This window comes from Moschus berezovskii, chromosome 14, assembly GCF_049115385.1.
Source record: "Moschus berezovskii isolate FMDL1 chromosome 14, NW_MosBer_1.0, whole genome shotgun sequence".
Taxonomy (NCBI): Eukaryota; Metazoa; Chordata; class Mammalia; order Artiodactyla; family Moschidae; genus Moschus; species Moschus berezovskii.
In genome coordinates this window covers 15430046-15445099 of record NC_142473.1, presented here as the reverse complement: position 1 = coordinate 15445099, position 15054 = coordinate 15430046, and the positions used below count along the sequence as shown (strand labels likewise).

At 36.3% G+C, this 15054-nt stretch overlaps 1 pseudogene; it reads right to left on the bottom strand.

Moving 5' to 3' along the window:
* Positions 1–2366: 2366 nt before the first annotated feature.
* LOC129553548 (tRNA (guanine(37)-N(1))-methyltransferase pseudogene) lies at positions 2367–3866 on the bottom strand (annotated as a pseudogene).
* Between the last annotated feature and the right edge of the window lie 11188 nt (positions 3867–15054).

Sequence of the window (15054 nt, the reverse complement as noted above, 5' to 3'; positions counted from 1 at the left end):
GGACAATATTAGAGACCTCTGGGACAATGTTAAACGCTCCAACATTCGAATCATAGGAGTCCCAGAAGAAGAAGACAAAAAGAAAGACCATGAGAGAATACTTGAGGAGATAATAGTTGAAAACTTCCCTAAAATGGGGAAAGAAATAATCACCCAAGTCCAAGAAACCCAGAGAGTCCCCAATAGGATAAACCCAAGGCGAAATACTCCAAGACACATATTAATCAAATTAACAAAGATCAAACACAAAGAACAAATATTAAAAGCAGCAAGGGAAAAGCAGCAAATAACACATAAGGGGATTCCCATAAGGATAACAGCTGATCTTTCAACAGAAACTCTTCAGGCCAGAAGGGAGTGGCAAGACATACTTAAAGTGATGAAAGAAAATACCCTACAGCCCAGATTACTATACCCAGCAAGGATCTCATTCAAATATGAAGGAGAAATCAAAAGCTTTACAGACAAGCAAAAGCTGAGGGAATTCAGCATCACCAAACCAGCTCTCCAACAAATGCTAAAGGATCTTCTATAGACAGGAAACACAGAAAGAGTGTATAAACTTGAACCCAAAGCAATAAAGAAAATGGCTACGGGATCGTACTTATCAATAATTACCTTAAACATAAATGGGTTGAAATTTTCAAAAAGGCTAGGAAACAATTCTCATAGCCATCAATAGTTCAGTGTTGAGTTCATGAATAGTTTTTAAAGTTTGGGACAAACTATAATATTTGCTATTTGAAGTACTATTTGTAATTGGCATATTACGATGTAACATTGGTCTTCATTTCCAACTTAAAACGCCTAAAAATGCCTAACAGGTTTTTAGATTTGTGAATTTTAGTTGAAATGTATTTTACGATGTTACTAAACCTGCAGAAATATTGAAATATTTCAGAGAACTTATTCACTGTACATTTAATTTATTTTATTTATAAAAGTTATGAACTGTAGTAAGTTTTACTTGTTGGGTTAAATGCTTGTAGCTTCAAATGCTTGTTGCATTTGAAGTGCTAGTTACAAGAAAATCAAACACCTTCAATGTATAAATGCTATTAAGTTTTTAAAGGACTCTGGAGTATAAGTAAGTTTGTTTAAAGAAATTTAGTCTGTTCAACTTGAAAAAAAAATAAATAAAATTGGATTATTTGATTTAAAAAAAAAAAAAGAAAGCAATGTGAAGAAGAATAGAAATGTTCATCCATTGCTGGTAGGAATACAAAATGGTACATCAACTTCGGATAATATTTTAGAATTTTCTTACAAAACTAAACATGGCTTCCCAGGTGGCAGGGTGATAAAGAATTCACCTGCCAATGCAAGAGACTCAGGTTAAATCCCTGGGTTGAGAAGATCCCCTGGAGGAGGAAATGGCAACCCACTCCAGTATTCTTGACTGAAAAATTCCATGGACAGAGGAGTCTGGTGGGCTACACAGTGCATAGGGTTGCAAAGAGCTAATGCAAAAAACGAAGCATACTCTTACCATATAGACCAGAAATCACCCTGTTAGGTATTTAGCTAAAGTAGGAAATGAACTGTGGTGTTGGAGAAGACTCTTGAGAATCCCTTGGACTGCAAGGAGATCCAACCTGTCCATCCTAAGGGAGATCAGTACTGGGTGTTCATTGGAAGGACTGATGTTGAAGCTCCAATACTTTGGCCACCTGATGTGAAGAACTGACTCATTTGAAAAGACCCTGATGCTGGGAAAGATTGAGGGCAGGAGGAGAAAGGGATGACAGAGGATGAGATGGTTGGATGGCATCACCAACTCAATGGACATGGGTTTGGGTGGACTCCGGGAGTTGGTGATGGACAGGGAGGCCTGGCATGTTGCTTTTCATGGGGTCATAATGAATCAGACACGACTGAGCAACTGAACTGAACTGAGGAAATGAATGTGCAATCTAAATGACAAAAAACTGAAGAGACATAACAAAACAGAAACAGTCGTAGATAAAGAGAAAAAAAAATGTGGTTACCATGGTGCTTGGCAGGAGAGAGGAAAGAAATAAACTAGGGACATTAAGAGGTATCGATTTCCACTGCAAAACAAATGAGTCACAAGTATAAAACAATAGTGTGGAGAATATAGCCAAGAATGAAGTAATAATATCTTTGTGGTGACATAACATAAGTAGGCTTATGTTGGTGATCATTTAGAAAATGCATAGAAAATAATACCATGCTGTATGTATGGGAAGCCAGTGAGGGTAAAATAAAAGGGTTCAATACTAAAGCAACTGAATGCTAAAATATTAGAAATCATACAAATGATAGTTCACTATCACAAAGATCTAGTGGGGAGATGGAGAAACTATTTCCAATTAAGTGACTGAAGCAATTTGTGCTTTTTCTTCTTAAAAGTCTTTATCTCTCCTCTGGCCTTTAAGAGGTGGATCTTCATGACTGTCTTGATTTACAATCTGATTCTTGTAAAGTATAGCAGCAGGAATCCGAAAACTGATGCATAACATTTCCTTATTAGGGGCCACATTTTTTACTAAGTGAACTGAACTGAGTGCTTCCCAGTAGATGTATAACACAGTTCCAGCTCATTGCTGAAACATCCTCAGCTGGATTAGCATCTTTGGAAAAGCTATAACAGTGCACAATGGGAATGAGCTCACTGCCACATGGCTGCCATCTAAGAGTGCTTCGAAAGTGAAACTGGTGAGAAACTCAATAGCCTTTGCTGTCAAATTCATGACAATGTTCACAGAGTGTTTTCTTCCTTTTGACAGTGGCCCCAGCTGCTGTATTAACTCTTCTCTGACTGGTCCTTGCAGGAAATCTTTCCCATTCAACTTAAAGACTTTTACATTTTGGTCCACTTTATCTAATTTATAATTGTGCAGTAGCCACTTATAGGATTCAGGATTGACACCACTAGCAAACACAGTGCAGTTTTGTTTTGCTGCTAGAATGGCCAAGGGCCCAGTCCCAGCAAAAACATCAAATAGGACATCCCCAGGTTTGAGAAGTTCTGTGATATGATTGTATTCTGTGGAGAGACAAGGATTCCAGTAGACTTTTGAAAAATCAAATTCATAGGTGTAATTGTTTTCTCAAGCCTTGGTCACCATGTTCTCCTCTCCAGATAGTATTTTCATTTGGAAATGTTGGTATGTATTATCAATATTATTGATTTTATTTACTGCTTATGTGATTCCTGGATTTTTGCCAATCATAACTTGGCCAATTAAATGCTTGTCAGGTAGTTGATGAACTCAAAGTTTCAGGTGGGCAATGGGCCCAACTCTGCTAAACCCTGAGGTCACATCTTGACCTTCAGGAAACAGAGCTTTCAAGATTTCTTCTGACTTAAAGTTTTCATAAGTTAGTTCCAAATTATATTGCAATATCTGTGGATCGACATTCAGCTGCTTTAAAATACAGAGTTCTTCTTCCTCAAAGGAATCAACAGTAAACATTTTATAGGGATCCAACATAAACAGTCTACCTTCTTCATCTTCTGGATCTTCAATCACATGTTTTAGGCCTGGGTGTTGCAGTATTGCCCTTTTAAGGGATCACAACAATTTATTGAGGATTTCTTTCCTCACTTTAAGCTGTGGGATGATGCCTGTCTTTTTAAAAGCTGTTCTATCAAGTTCTTTCATTCCTTGAACACAAGAGGGTGGGGAAAACAATTCAGAGTCTCGGTGATTTGTTTCTATTCCAGGCAAGGTTGAGAATCTTTCTCTTTGATCCAACAAGAAAATACCAGGTGCTCTGCTAAGCTTCTGTATCAGCGATACCCAAGGGAGTAGAATCAGTGATGCTGACTCAGTCATTCTTCCGCTTTCCACTTTGAGAAGTCTTCTTAACAGTCCACGTTGCCTCAATAAACTCCTCATTCTCTGGTGCAGCTCAGATCTTAACCATGTTGTATAAAAATAACTAATACAGTGTGGTAGGTCAATTACAATTCAAAGCAAACAGCAAGACATACAAAAAAACTCATGGAAAAAGAGATCAGATTTTTCATTACAAGAGACAGAGGGTGAAGGAAGTGGAATTGGATGAAGAAGGTCAAAAAGTGCTACAAAGGTAGACTTGATTGAGCTTAGTGAGGAAGGCTTGCAGAAAGTTGAGACAGGCCTAGGTAGGCATCTTGTACCTCACAATTAGCCAAGGTGTGAATACAAAAGAAGAATTCTGAGTATAATTAAAAGTGCTACCCCATGTGAATGATAATACAAGGAAATAGATGGTTGAAATGGAGACATTTAAGTGGTCTGGATGTAGGATCAAACCCATCACAACATTTCCTTAAGCCAAAGCTGAATCCAGAGCAAGGCACTAACTTTCTTCAATTCTATGAAGGCTGAGAGATGTGAGGAAGGTACAGAAAAAAAGTTTGAAGATAGCAGAAGTTTGTTCATGAGGTTTAAGGAAAAAAGATATTTCCATAATATCTTGTGGAATGTTAAGCAGCAAGTGCTGATGTAGAATTGCAGCAAGTTATCCAGAAGATCTAGATAAAATAATAAATGAAGGTGCTATACTAAACAGAAGAATTTTAGTGCAGACAAAGCAGATTTATACTGGAAGAGGATGCCATCTAAGACTTTCATAGCTAGTAAGGAGATGTCAATGCCTGGCTTAAACATTTCACAGAACAGAGTGACATTCTTTTTAGGGCCTGATGTAATTGGTGACTTAAAGTTGAAGCTGAGACTCTTTTACCATCTAGAAAAATCTTAAGATTCTAAAGAATTATGCTAGATTTACTCTGCCTATGCTCTGCAAATGGAAAAGCAAAGCCTGGATTACAACACATCTGTTCACAACATGGCTTACTGAATAGTTTAAGCCCACTGTAAAGAACTACTATAACAACAACAAAAAACATGCTTTCAAAGTAATACTGCTCATTGACAGTGCACCTGGTAAACCAAGAATTCTGATGGAGATGTGCCATAAGATTCATGCTCCTTTCATGCCCACTGACATAAATTCATTTGCAACTCATGGATCAAGAAGTAAGATCAGATTTCAAAGTTTTAATTTCAAGGGTTACATTTCATATGGCTATAGCTGCCACAGATATGGTGATTTATCTAATAGATCTGGACAATAAATTAAATGTAAAGGATTCATCATCCTAGATCCCCTTAAGAACATCTGTGATTCAGAGAAAGAGGTCAAATATAAACATTAAAATGAACTTTGAGGAAGTCGATTCCAATCTTGATGACTTGGAGGAGTTCAAAACTTCAGTGGAGAAAGTAACTGCAGATTCAGTGGAAATAGCGAGAGAAGTGGGATAAGAAATAAACCCTAAAGGTGTGTGAGTTGTATAACTCATAAGAAATACTTGAAGGAATGAGAATTTGCTTCATATGCATCAGGAAATAAAGTGAGTTTTTGAGATGAAAACTACTCCTGGTGAAGATTCTGTGAAGATCATTGAAATGACAACAAGATTGAGAATATTACATACATTTAATTGATAAAGAAGTGGCAGAGTTTGAATAGATGACTCCAATTCTGAAAGAAATTCCACTGTGGGTAAAATGCTACTAAACAGCATTGCATATTACAGAAACATCCTCTGTGAAAGGAAGGATCAATCATTGTGACAACTTTCAGTCTAATTTTAAGAAATTGCAGAACCACCCCAACTTCAGCAACACCACTCTGATCAGATAGCAGTCATTAACATCAAGACAATACCTTCCTCCAATAAAATATTATGACTCTTTGAAGACTCAGATGCTAGTCAGCATTTTTATCAATAAGATTTTTAATCATGTACTTTTTTGAACACATATTGCTCTTGAATATTTAATGGATTAGTGTATAAACAACTTTTTTATACACTGGGAAACCAAAAAATGTGTGTGACTTTCTTTATTGCAACTTTCACTTGTTGCAGTAGTCTGGGACTGAATCTGTAATGTCTCCAAGTTGTGCCTGTACCAAATTAATAAAATAATTAATAAAAATTCCTAAGAAGGAAAAGTATAGCTAATCAAATAATTTTCAATAATCCAAGTAAATACATACACTGCTTATAAAAATATGAAAGAGCTACAAAGAAATTTGAACATTATTTAGTAGTTTAAAAAAATTTAAATGTATGCATTTATCAATTTCATAGCTTTTGTATATATTGTAGTACTGAGTAAATGAGTAAATACACTGGTAGAACTGACAGCCAGAATTCTAAATGTGAGAGAAAAGTGAAAGTGCTAGTTGCTCTATTGTGTCCATCACCAGGCTTCTCTGTCCATGGGATTCTCCCGGCAAGAACACTGGAGTTGGCATCTATTCCCTTCTTCAGAGGATCTTCTCAACCCAGGGATCAAACCTGTGTCTCCTGCATTGCAGGCAAATTCTTTAACATCTGAGCCACCAGGAAAGCAAATAAGGGAGAAAGAGATACAAAAGTGTAATGGGAGAATTACAAGGGAAAGCCTTTTGGTATTGGGATGGAATTTGAGATTTCAATATAAATCTATAAATTATGAATTTATAGTAAAACCTCAAATTCCAAATGATATACATTATGTGTGTGTATTAAGTTGCTTCAATCATGCTCAACTCTTTGCCACCACATAGATTGTAGCACGCCAGGATCCTCTGTCTGTGGGGTTCTCCAGGCAAGAGTACTGGAGTGGGTTGCCATGTACTCCTCCAGGAGAACTTCCTAACCCAGGAATTAAACCCATATCTCTTAGATCTCCTGTACTGGCAAGGAGGTTGTTTGCCACTAGCACCATCTGAGAAACCCAATGTCAAAATTATCATGTGCATGGTATATATCAAACATATATTATAATTTATTATCTATACAGAGATACAATCCATAGCTTTGTCTGTTGAAAACATCAAGACATAATGATAACAAACCAGCATACCTAGTACTGTAGACTGCTTGTCTACCCCAAAATTTGTGTGTTGAAACATAATGACAGTACAATGGAATCTGGAAGTGAGACCTTTAGGACAGTGATCCCCATCATTTCTGGCACCAGAAACAAATTTTTTGGAAGACAATTGTCCATAGACTAAGACATAGGGGAAGAGGGGAATGGCTTCAGAATGATTTTCATAAGAAGTTCACAACCTAGATTCCTCTCAAGTGTAATTCATAGTAGAGTTCTCAATCCTATGAGAATCTAATATCAGCATTGATGTGATAGGAGGCGGAGTTCAGACAAGTGATGAGAAATAGCTGTAAATACAGATGAAGCTTAACTCACCCACTGGCTACTCACCTCCTGCTGTGCAACCAGTTCCTAACAGGCAATGGACAGCTACCAGTCTGTAGCCCAGTGATTGGGGACCCATGCTTTAGAGAGTAACTAGCTCATAAGGGTGGCATCCTCATGAATAGGATTAATGCCCATTAACACAGGTCCCTGGGAGCCACCATGAGAGGTTACAGTGAGAAGTTGGCCATCTATGAACCGTGAAGCAGAAACTTAACAGACACAGATTCTGTTGGCACTTTAATCTTGTACTTTCCAGGATCCAGAAATGTGAGAAAATTTTTTTCTTTTTTTTTAAACCACCCAGTCTATGGTATTTCTGCTATTGTTGCTATGTGTGATTGCAAGCTCAGTTGTGTCTAATTCTCTGCTACTCCATGATATATAGTCCACCAAGTTCCAGGCAGGAATACTAGCTCAGTTCAGTTCAGTTCAGTCGTTCAGACGTGTCCGACTCTTTGCGACCCCATGAATCACAGCATGCCAGGCCTCCCTGTCCATCACTAACTCCCGGAGTTCACTCAAAATAATGTCCATTGAGTCGGTGATGCCATCCAGCCACCTCATTCTCTGTCATCCCCGTCTTCTCCCACCCCCAATTCTTCCTAGCATCAGACTCTTTTCTAGTGAGTCAACTCGGCGCATGAAGTGGTCAAAGTATTGCAGTTTCAGCTTTAGCATCAGTCCTTCCAAAGAACACCCAGGATTGATCTCCTTTAGAATGGACTGGTTGGATCTCCTTGCAGTCCAAGGGACTCTCAAGAGTCTTCTCCAGCACCACAGTTCAAAAGCATCAATTATTCGGCTATCAGCTTTCTTCACAGTCCAACTCTCACATCCATACATGACCACGGGAAAAACCATAGCCTTGACTAGACAGACCTTGGTTGTCAAAGTAATGTTTCTTCTTTTTAATATGTTATCTAGGTTGGTCATAACTTTCCTTCCAAGGAGTAAGTGTCTTTTAATTTCCTTGCTGCAATCAGCATCCACAGTGATTTTGGAGTCCCCAAAAAAGTCTGACACTGTTTCCCCTGTTTCCCCATCTATTTCCCGTGAAGTGATGGGACCAGCTGCCATGATCTTTATTTTCTGAATGTTGAGCTTCAAGTCAAACTTTCCACTCTCATCTTTCACTTTCATCAAGAGGCTTTTGAGTTCCTCTTCACTTTCTGCCATAAAGGTGGTATCATCTGCATATCTGAGGTTATTGATATTTCTCCCAGCAATCTTGATTCCAGCTTGTGTTACTAGAGTGGGTTACAATTTCCTCCTCCAACTGATCTTCCCTATTTTTATTACAGTAGCTTTAAAAAACTAAGATATTTAGAATCCCACCATCTTAATATTGGTTTCTAAATATGATTTATTTCAAATTAAGTAGGAATTCTTAAGAAAATATATGGATTCCATGACTGCTGCAGAGAGTTACAAAGGTGAACCATGAACCTTTTATTGGGTCAGAAATTAAAGAAAGGCTCAGAAATGAATACAGACATGTTTAAAGAACATCTAATCCTTCAGAGGGCTATTCAAGTGTCTTCCAAATACCATATTTCTCTGACATGGGTGATCTATTTGACTTCCTTTGCTCAATACCTTCTTCTTGGGCCACACTCCATAACTTTTGCTACTGAGGTCTCTGAGTTAAGGCAAAAAGTCATCTTATTCAAACACTTTCTGAGGTGCTCAGCCAACCCTCAAGAAACTGTGCCTCCCCGTCAAAAAAAGAAACTGGAGAAAAGACTGACTTAAGCTGATCTAATGTCCTTATTCTTTCTTCTGTACATCACAAGATGTTCAACCAAGAAAGTAAAGACAATTGTCTGTCATTGCTGTCATCAACCAAGTTTATCACTGGTTGTTTTATCTTGCCATTTTAGTTTTTCTTTCCTGCAAAAGTGAGCTGATATTATGGGTACTGAATCCAAGTGGCACCTCTTAATAAACCCCAAAAGAGTAAGTAGACTATACTTAATTTTTGACAGCTTTCTCTCTGTGTCTCTCATATCACACAGAAGCAAGCATGCGAACACACATGCACACATCCCACTAACACAAAAACTGAAATACATAATGTATATACATTTTTTCATAGTTTTTACACTCAAAATTATATCATAAACATTTCATATATAAGTTATCTTTGAAGCCATGAACTTAAAAATTGCACAATATTCTAGTACTATGTTAGATTTTCTAGATAATAGACCAATCAAAAGTGTGTTCATATATAATTGACATACAGAGCATTGCCAATATTTACTAAAATAAATTTAATTGCCATGATTATTACTTCGCATAAATATTTGATCACATATTATATTACATCTTTAGGATCATTTCTAAGATTTATAACTAGAGAGACAGTCATTCATTTTTTAAAAGATCAATTCCATCAATATAGTATTTCCAAATGGACTTCGAAATCGTATCAAAGCAATACAAATTATTGTTAATTAAGGATTCATTAACTACTTACATGTTTAAGATGTCATTATTAGAAATGAAACATTTGTTAATAGTGACAGATGCTTACTTTATAATTTTATGATTTAGAGTAAAGTTCTGGAGAAGAATATGATACAACTATATGGTAATAAGTGATACCGGTTGCCATTTCATCTAAATAGCAAATGATGAAAGAAAAAACAGATTGAAAAATTACAAGTAATTTATATCACATAATGGAGACTCCTTATAAGCTTTTCATAATTACCTAATTTCTTGTCATCTCAGTAAAAGTCTATTACAGCAAACCTTTATGTTTTACCTCTCTAGGTCCTTCACAGTATCTGATAGTGTTTTTCTCAGTATGTAATATGTAACTGCTCAACTGAAATAATACAAAGTTCTTTTATCTAAAGCCTATTAAAAGTTGTGATAATTTCATTTTTATAAGTATAACCAATATTTGCAAAGCAACTCCAAGATGAATATCTTTCTTGTTAAATAAAATTAAATTAAAAAAAAGCTTTCAAATCCTGTTCCATGTCATTTAATTTCAGATAACATTTGTACTTCTATTGCTAATTTTTAACCTTTAAATTGTGTACCAAAGAATATATAAAGTATCATATAATAACATTTATTAAGTGTAAAATTTTAAAAAGGATAAGTTATTTTTAGTGAGAAAATTGCTTTTTCCTTGGAATGAAAGAAGATACATCATTGGCTAAGTTACTTAATGAAGAACCAAAATTATTTGCAAGGATCACATTAGTTTTAAAGTCATAGAGACGACATCCTTAAATACAATATATATATATCAGATTTTTGGCCGGGAGAGATTATTTTAACAAAAGTTATATTAATTTAAAAATAAGAACATAGTAAAGACTGAATCCGGGAGTTAGTGATGGACAGGGAAGCCTGGCGTGCTGTGATTCATGGGGTCGTGGAGAGTCGGACACGACTGAGCGACAGAACTGAACTGAACTGAAAGACTGAATTACTAAATTTCTTTATGACTAAAAATCAGACTATGCCTTTGTCAATCAAGCAATGCTAGTGATTTAGCATGGCCACTTCCAAGATTTTTATCAATATCTAAGAGTAAACAAAGTCAACTATGACATACACTCATAGTTGAAAGATTAAAATTAATTCATAAACTTATTGTGATTTATTTATTTATTGGATGACTCAATATTAAAAAAAGATGCGATTCTCCTCAAACTGATTAGAGTTAATGTAATCTAAAATTTTAGCCCAACAGGAGCAATTTTAATTTAACAGTATAGCAAAATATTTGCTAAACATTAGCAAAGTGTTTCTGAACTGTTTGGGAATAATTACTTTTAAAACAAATATCAGGCAAAGTACTTGAATTAGATTATATAATTTATGATTAAAAATAAGAAACAAGTCCAAAAAAGTGTCCAAACTTGAAAAGACATTTATAAGATTTCCAACTGTCCTATGAAAAAGTGCTCAAGTTTAATAATAATTAGAAAAATAAAAATTTAAACCCCAAACATATACCACTAAACACTGAGCACAATGACCAACATTAAAAAGTGATATTAACACCTAGGTTTATTCTTACAAAATGTGTGCACGTTTACAGCAACAATAATAATGAAAAATTTAAAAAGAATGAGGACATGACCTATCAATAGCACAACAAATGAAAAATTGTGTGATTGTTTATACAAGAAACGCTATCTAGCAATAAAAATAAATGAACTACAGCTGTGTAAACTACATTGGTCCATCTTACAGCTCCTAAGAAAATAAGATAACATAGAAATGAAAATTATATTTCCCCTCTTTACAATTATATTTGTGTATGTGTCCTGGTGTGCTAAGTCAATTCAGTCATGTCCAACTCTGGACATGAAACAATATCCCCAGTCATTCTTATTTTAAACTTCAGACAATAATGCTCTCTATCTTATATTACTATGAGTCTTGAGTTAATGGACATGAAATGATGAACACAGTGAACATGACTTAAAATTTCATATTCAGTTTTTACAACTAGGTATTCAGAGATGGTTTACACCTTACTAGAGTGACTTCAAATAACTCATACATAACACAACTTTAAAAAAAAAAGATGATCTTAAGAAAATTTTCAATATTGATTTTCTATACCCTATAGACAGAGTGCCTGATGAACTATGGACGGAGGTTTGTGACACTGTACAGGAGACAGGAACCAAGACCATCCCCATGGAAAAGAAATGCAAAAAAGCAAAATGGCAGTCTGAGGAGGCCTTACAAATAGTTGTGAAAAGAAGTGAAAAGCAAAGGAGAAGGAAAGATATAAGCATCTGAATGTAGAGAAGCAAAGAATAGCAAGGAGAGTAAGAAAGCCTTCCTCAGCAATAAATGCAAAGAAATAGAGGAAAACAACAGAGTAGAAAAGACAAGAGAACTCTTCAAGATAATTATAGACACCAAGGGAATATTTCATGCAAAAATGGGTTCGAAAAAGAAAAGAAATTGTATGGAACTAACAGAAGCAGAAGATATTAAGAAGAGGTGGCAAGAATGCAAAGAAGAACTGTACAAAAAAGATCTTCACACCCAGATAATCACGATGATGTGCTCACTCACCTAGAGACAGATATCGTGGAATGTGAAGTCAAATGGGCCTTAGGAGACATCACTATGAACAAAGCTAGTGGAGGTGATGGAATTCCAGTTGAGCTACTTCAAATCCTGAAAGAAGATGCTGTGAAAGTGCTGCAACTCAATATGCCAGCAAATTTGTAAAACTCAGTAGTGGCCACAGGATTGGAAAAAGTCAGTCTTCATTCCAATCCCAAAGAAAGGAAATGCCAAAGAATGCGCAAACTACCGCACAATTGCACTCATCTCACACGCTAGTAAAGCCATGCTCAAAATCCTCCAAGACAGGCTTCAGCAATACGTGAACTGTGAACTTCCAGATATTCAAGCTGGTTTTAGTAAAGGCAGAGGCACCAGAGAGCAAATTGCCAACATAAGCTGGATCATGGAAAAAGAAAAATACTTACAGAAAAACATCAATTTCTGCTTTATTGACTATGCCAAAGCCTTTGTCTGTGTGGATCACAATAAACTGGAAAATTCTGAAAGAGATGGGAATACTAGACCACCAGACGTGCCACTTGAGAAACCTGTATGCAGGTCAGGAAGCAACATATAGAACTGGACATCGAAGAACAGACTGGTTCCAAATAGGAAAAAGAGTTCTTCAATGCTGTATATCATCACCCTGCTTATTTAACTTATATGCAGAGTACATCATGAGGAACGCTGGGCTGGAAGAAACACAAGCTGGAATCAAGATTGCTGGGAGAAATATCAATAACGTTAGATATGCAGATGACACCACCCTCATGGCAGAGAGTGAAGAGGAACTCAAAAGCCTCTTGATGAAGGTGAAAGAAGAGAGTGAAAAGGTTGGCTTGAAGCTCAACATTCAGAAAACAAAGATCATGGCATCTGTTCCCATCACTGAATGGGAAATAGACGGGGAAACAGTGGAAACAGTGTTAGATTTCATTGTTTTGGGCTCCAAAATCACTGCGGATGCTGATTGCCGCCATGAAATTAAAAGACGCTTACTCCTTGGAAGGGAAGTTATGACCAACCTAGAGAGCATATTAAAAAGCAGAGACATTACTTTGCCAACAAAGGTCCGTCTAATCAAGGCTATGCTTTTTCCCGTGATTATGCATGGATGTGAGAGTTGGACTGTGAAGAAAGCTGAACCCCGAAGAATTGATGCTTTTGAAATATGGTGTTGGAAAAGACTCTTGAGAGTCCCTTGGACTGCAAGGAGATCCCACCATTCCATTCTAAAGGAGATTGATCCTGGGTGTTCATTGGAAGGACTGATGCTAAAGCTGAAACTCCAATACTTTGGTCACCTCATGCGACTAGCTGACTCACTGGAAAAGACTCTGATGCTGGGAGGGATTGGGGGTAAGAGGAGAAGGGGATGACAGAGAATGAGATGGCTCTATGGCATCACTGACTCGATGGACATGAGTTTGAGTGAACTCCAGAAGTTGGTGATGGACAGGGAGGCCTGGCGTGCTGTGATCCATGGGGTCACAAAGAATCGGACATGACTGAGGGACTGACCTGAACTGAAATGAATAGATATAAAAATTTAAAAAATACGCATTTGACCAAATAGAGGCTGAACATTGCTATTCTTTTTGAACTCCTGTATCTATATTTATATTCTGTTTTACTTCAATAGTTTTGTCTACAAATCAAGCACTATTTGGTTCATAGCCAAATTTTTTTTTTGCAAACTTATTGCTGCTCAAAATAACCAAAAGTCAAGTACCTATCCTTCAAATTTATTTTAGAAACTGTCATTAGTTTACCTCTTCTTCATCTTTCTCAACTGTGCAACCTAGGGCAGTTTTAAACCTAAAATTGCTTTAAAAATATCAAAAGGGACACTGGCCATAAGAAAAAAAACAGGCATCATTTCATGCTTAAATATTATTACTCTACTTAAATACTTATGAAATAAAGAAAAGTAAAACAAGAGGTAGATTGAATCTGACTAATTGACAGAAATGACCACTGCAGTTTATACATGGCATTTGTGTGCACATAGAAAGAACTCATTGAATTGTCTCCAAAACCTTAGCTTTGGAAGCAGTTTACTGGATGAGTCATATTTCCACTCAGTCCTCAGTAATAATAGTGGGCAACCCATTGCATTTAGAATCTGTGTCTTTTCACTTGTAAAATAAAGATAAAATCACAAATGTGACTAATAGGATTTTTGCAAAATAAGATAAAGCATATGAACACAGTTCTTGGCAGTAAAGCATAGCATACATATGTTATTTTTATTCAGTATCAGCTCCCTAGTGTTTTATGAACTTAATCAGAATGTAGCTTTGTTTATTCCTTTATGTAGTTTATAAGAAGAAATTTAAAAGAAGCTTTTGTGATTAAAAAATAATTATTGAATAATAGCTACTCTCAGAGGCAAATGATCTGTACGAGTGAATTAGGAGGGGTTTTAAGATGCTGTCTTTCTATAAGAACACTTTTAAAGGAATTGGAAACCTCAATGAGTCCCCAAAGACTGGTTGTACAGGTCAATTACTGCTGTAAGGAAGGAGCATGCCTAGGGGAAATTCACTGTTCATAATCATTAACTGAAGTAAAAAAGAACAACGATGAGAGTCCTCCAAAAGACAGTTGAACAGAAGGAAGTACAGTGCAGTATCTCAAAGAGCTCTCTGCTTAGAGGCAGAAATTGGGATTTAGGGTACTACTGTCATCCTTCTAACAGAGGGAGTTTCTGGCCCTTTAAGATTTGGACAAATATATTTTAGAGCCTCCCTACGAATACTTT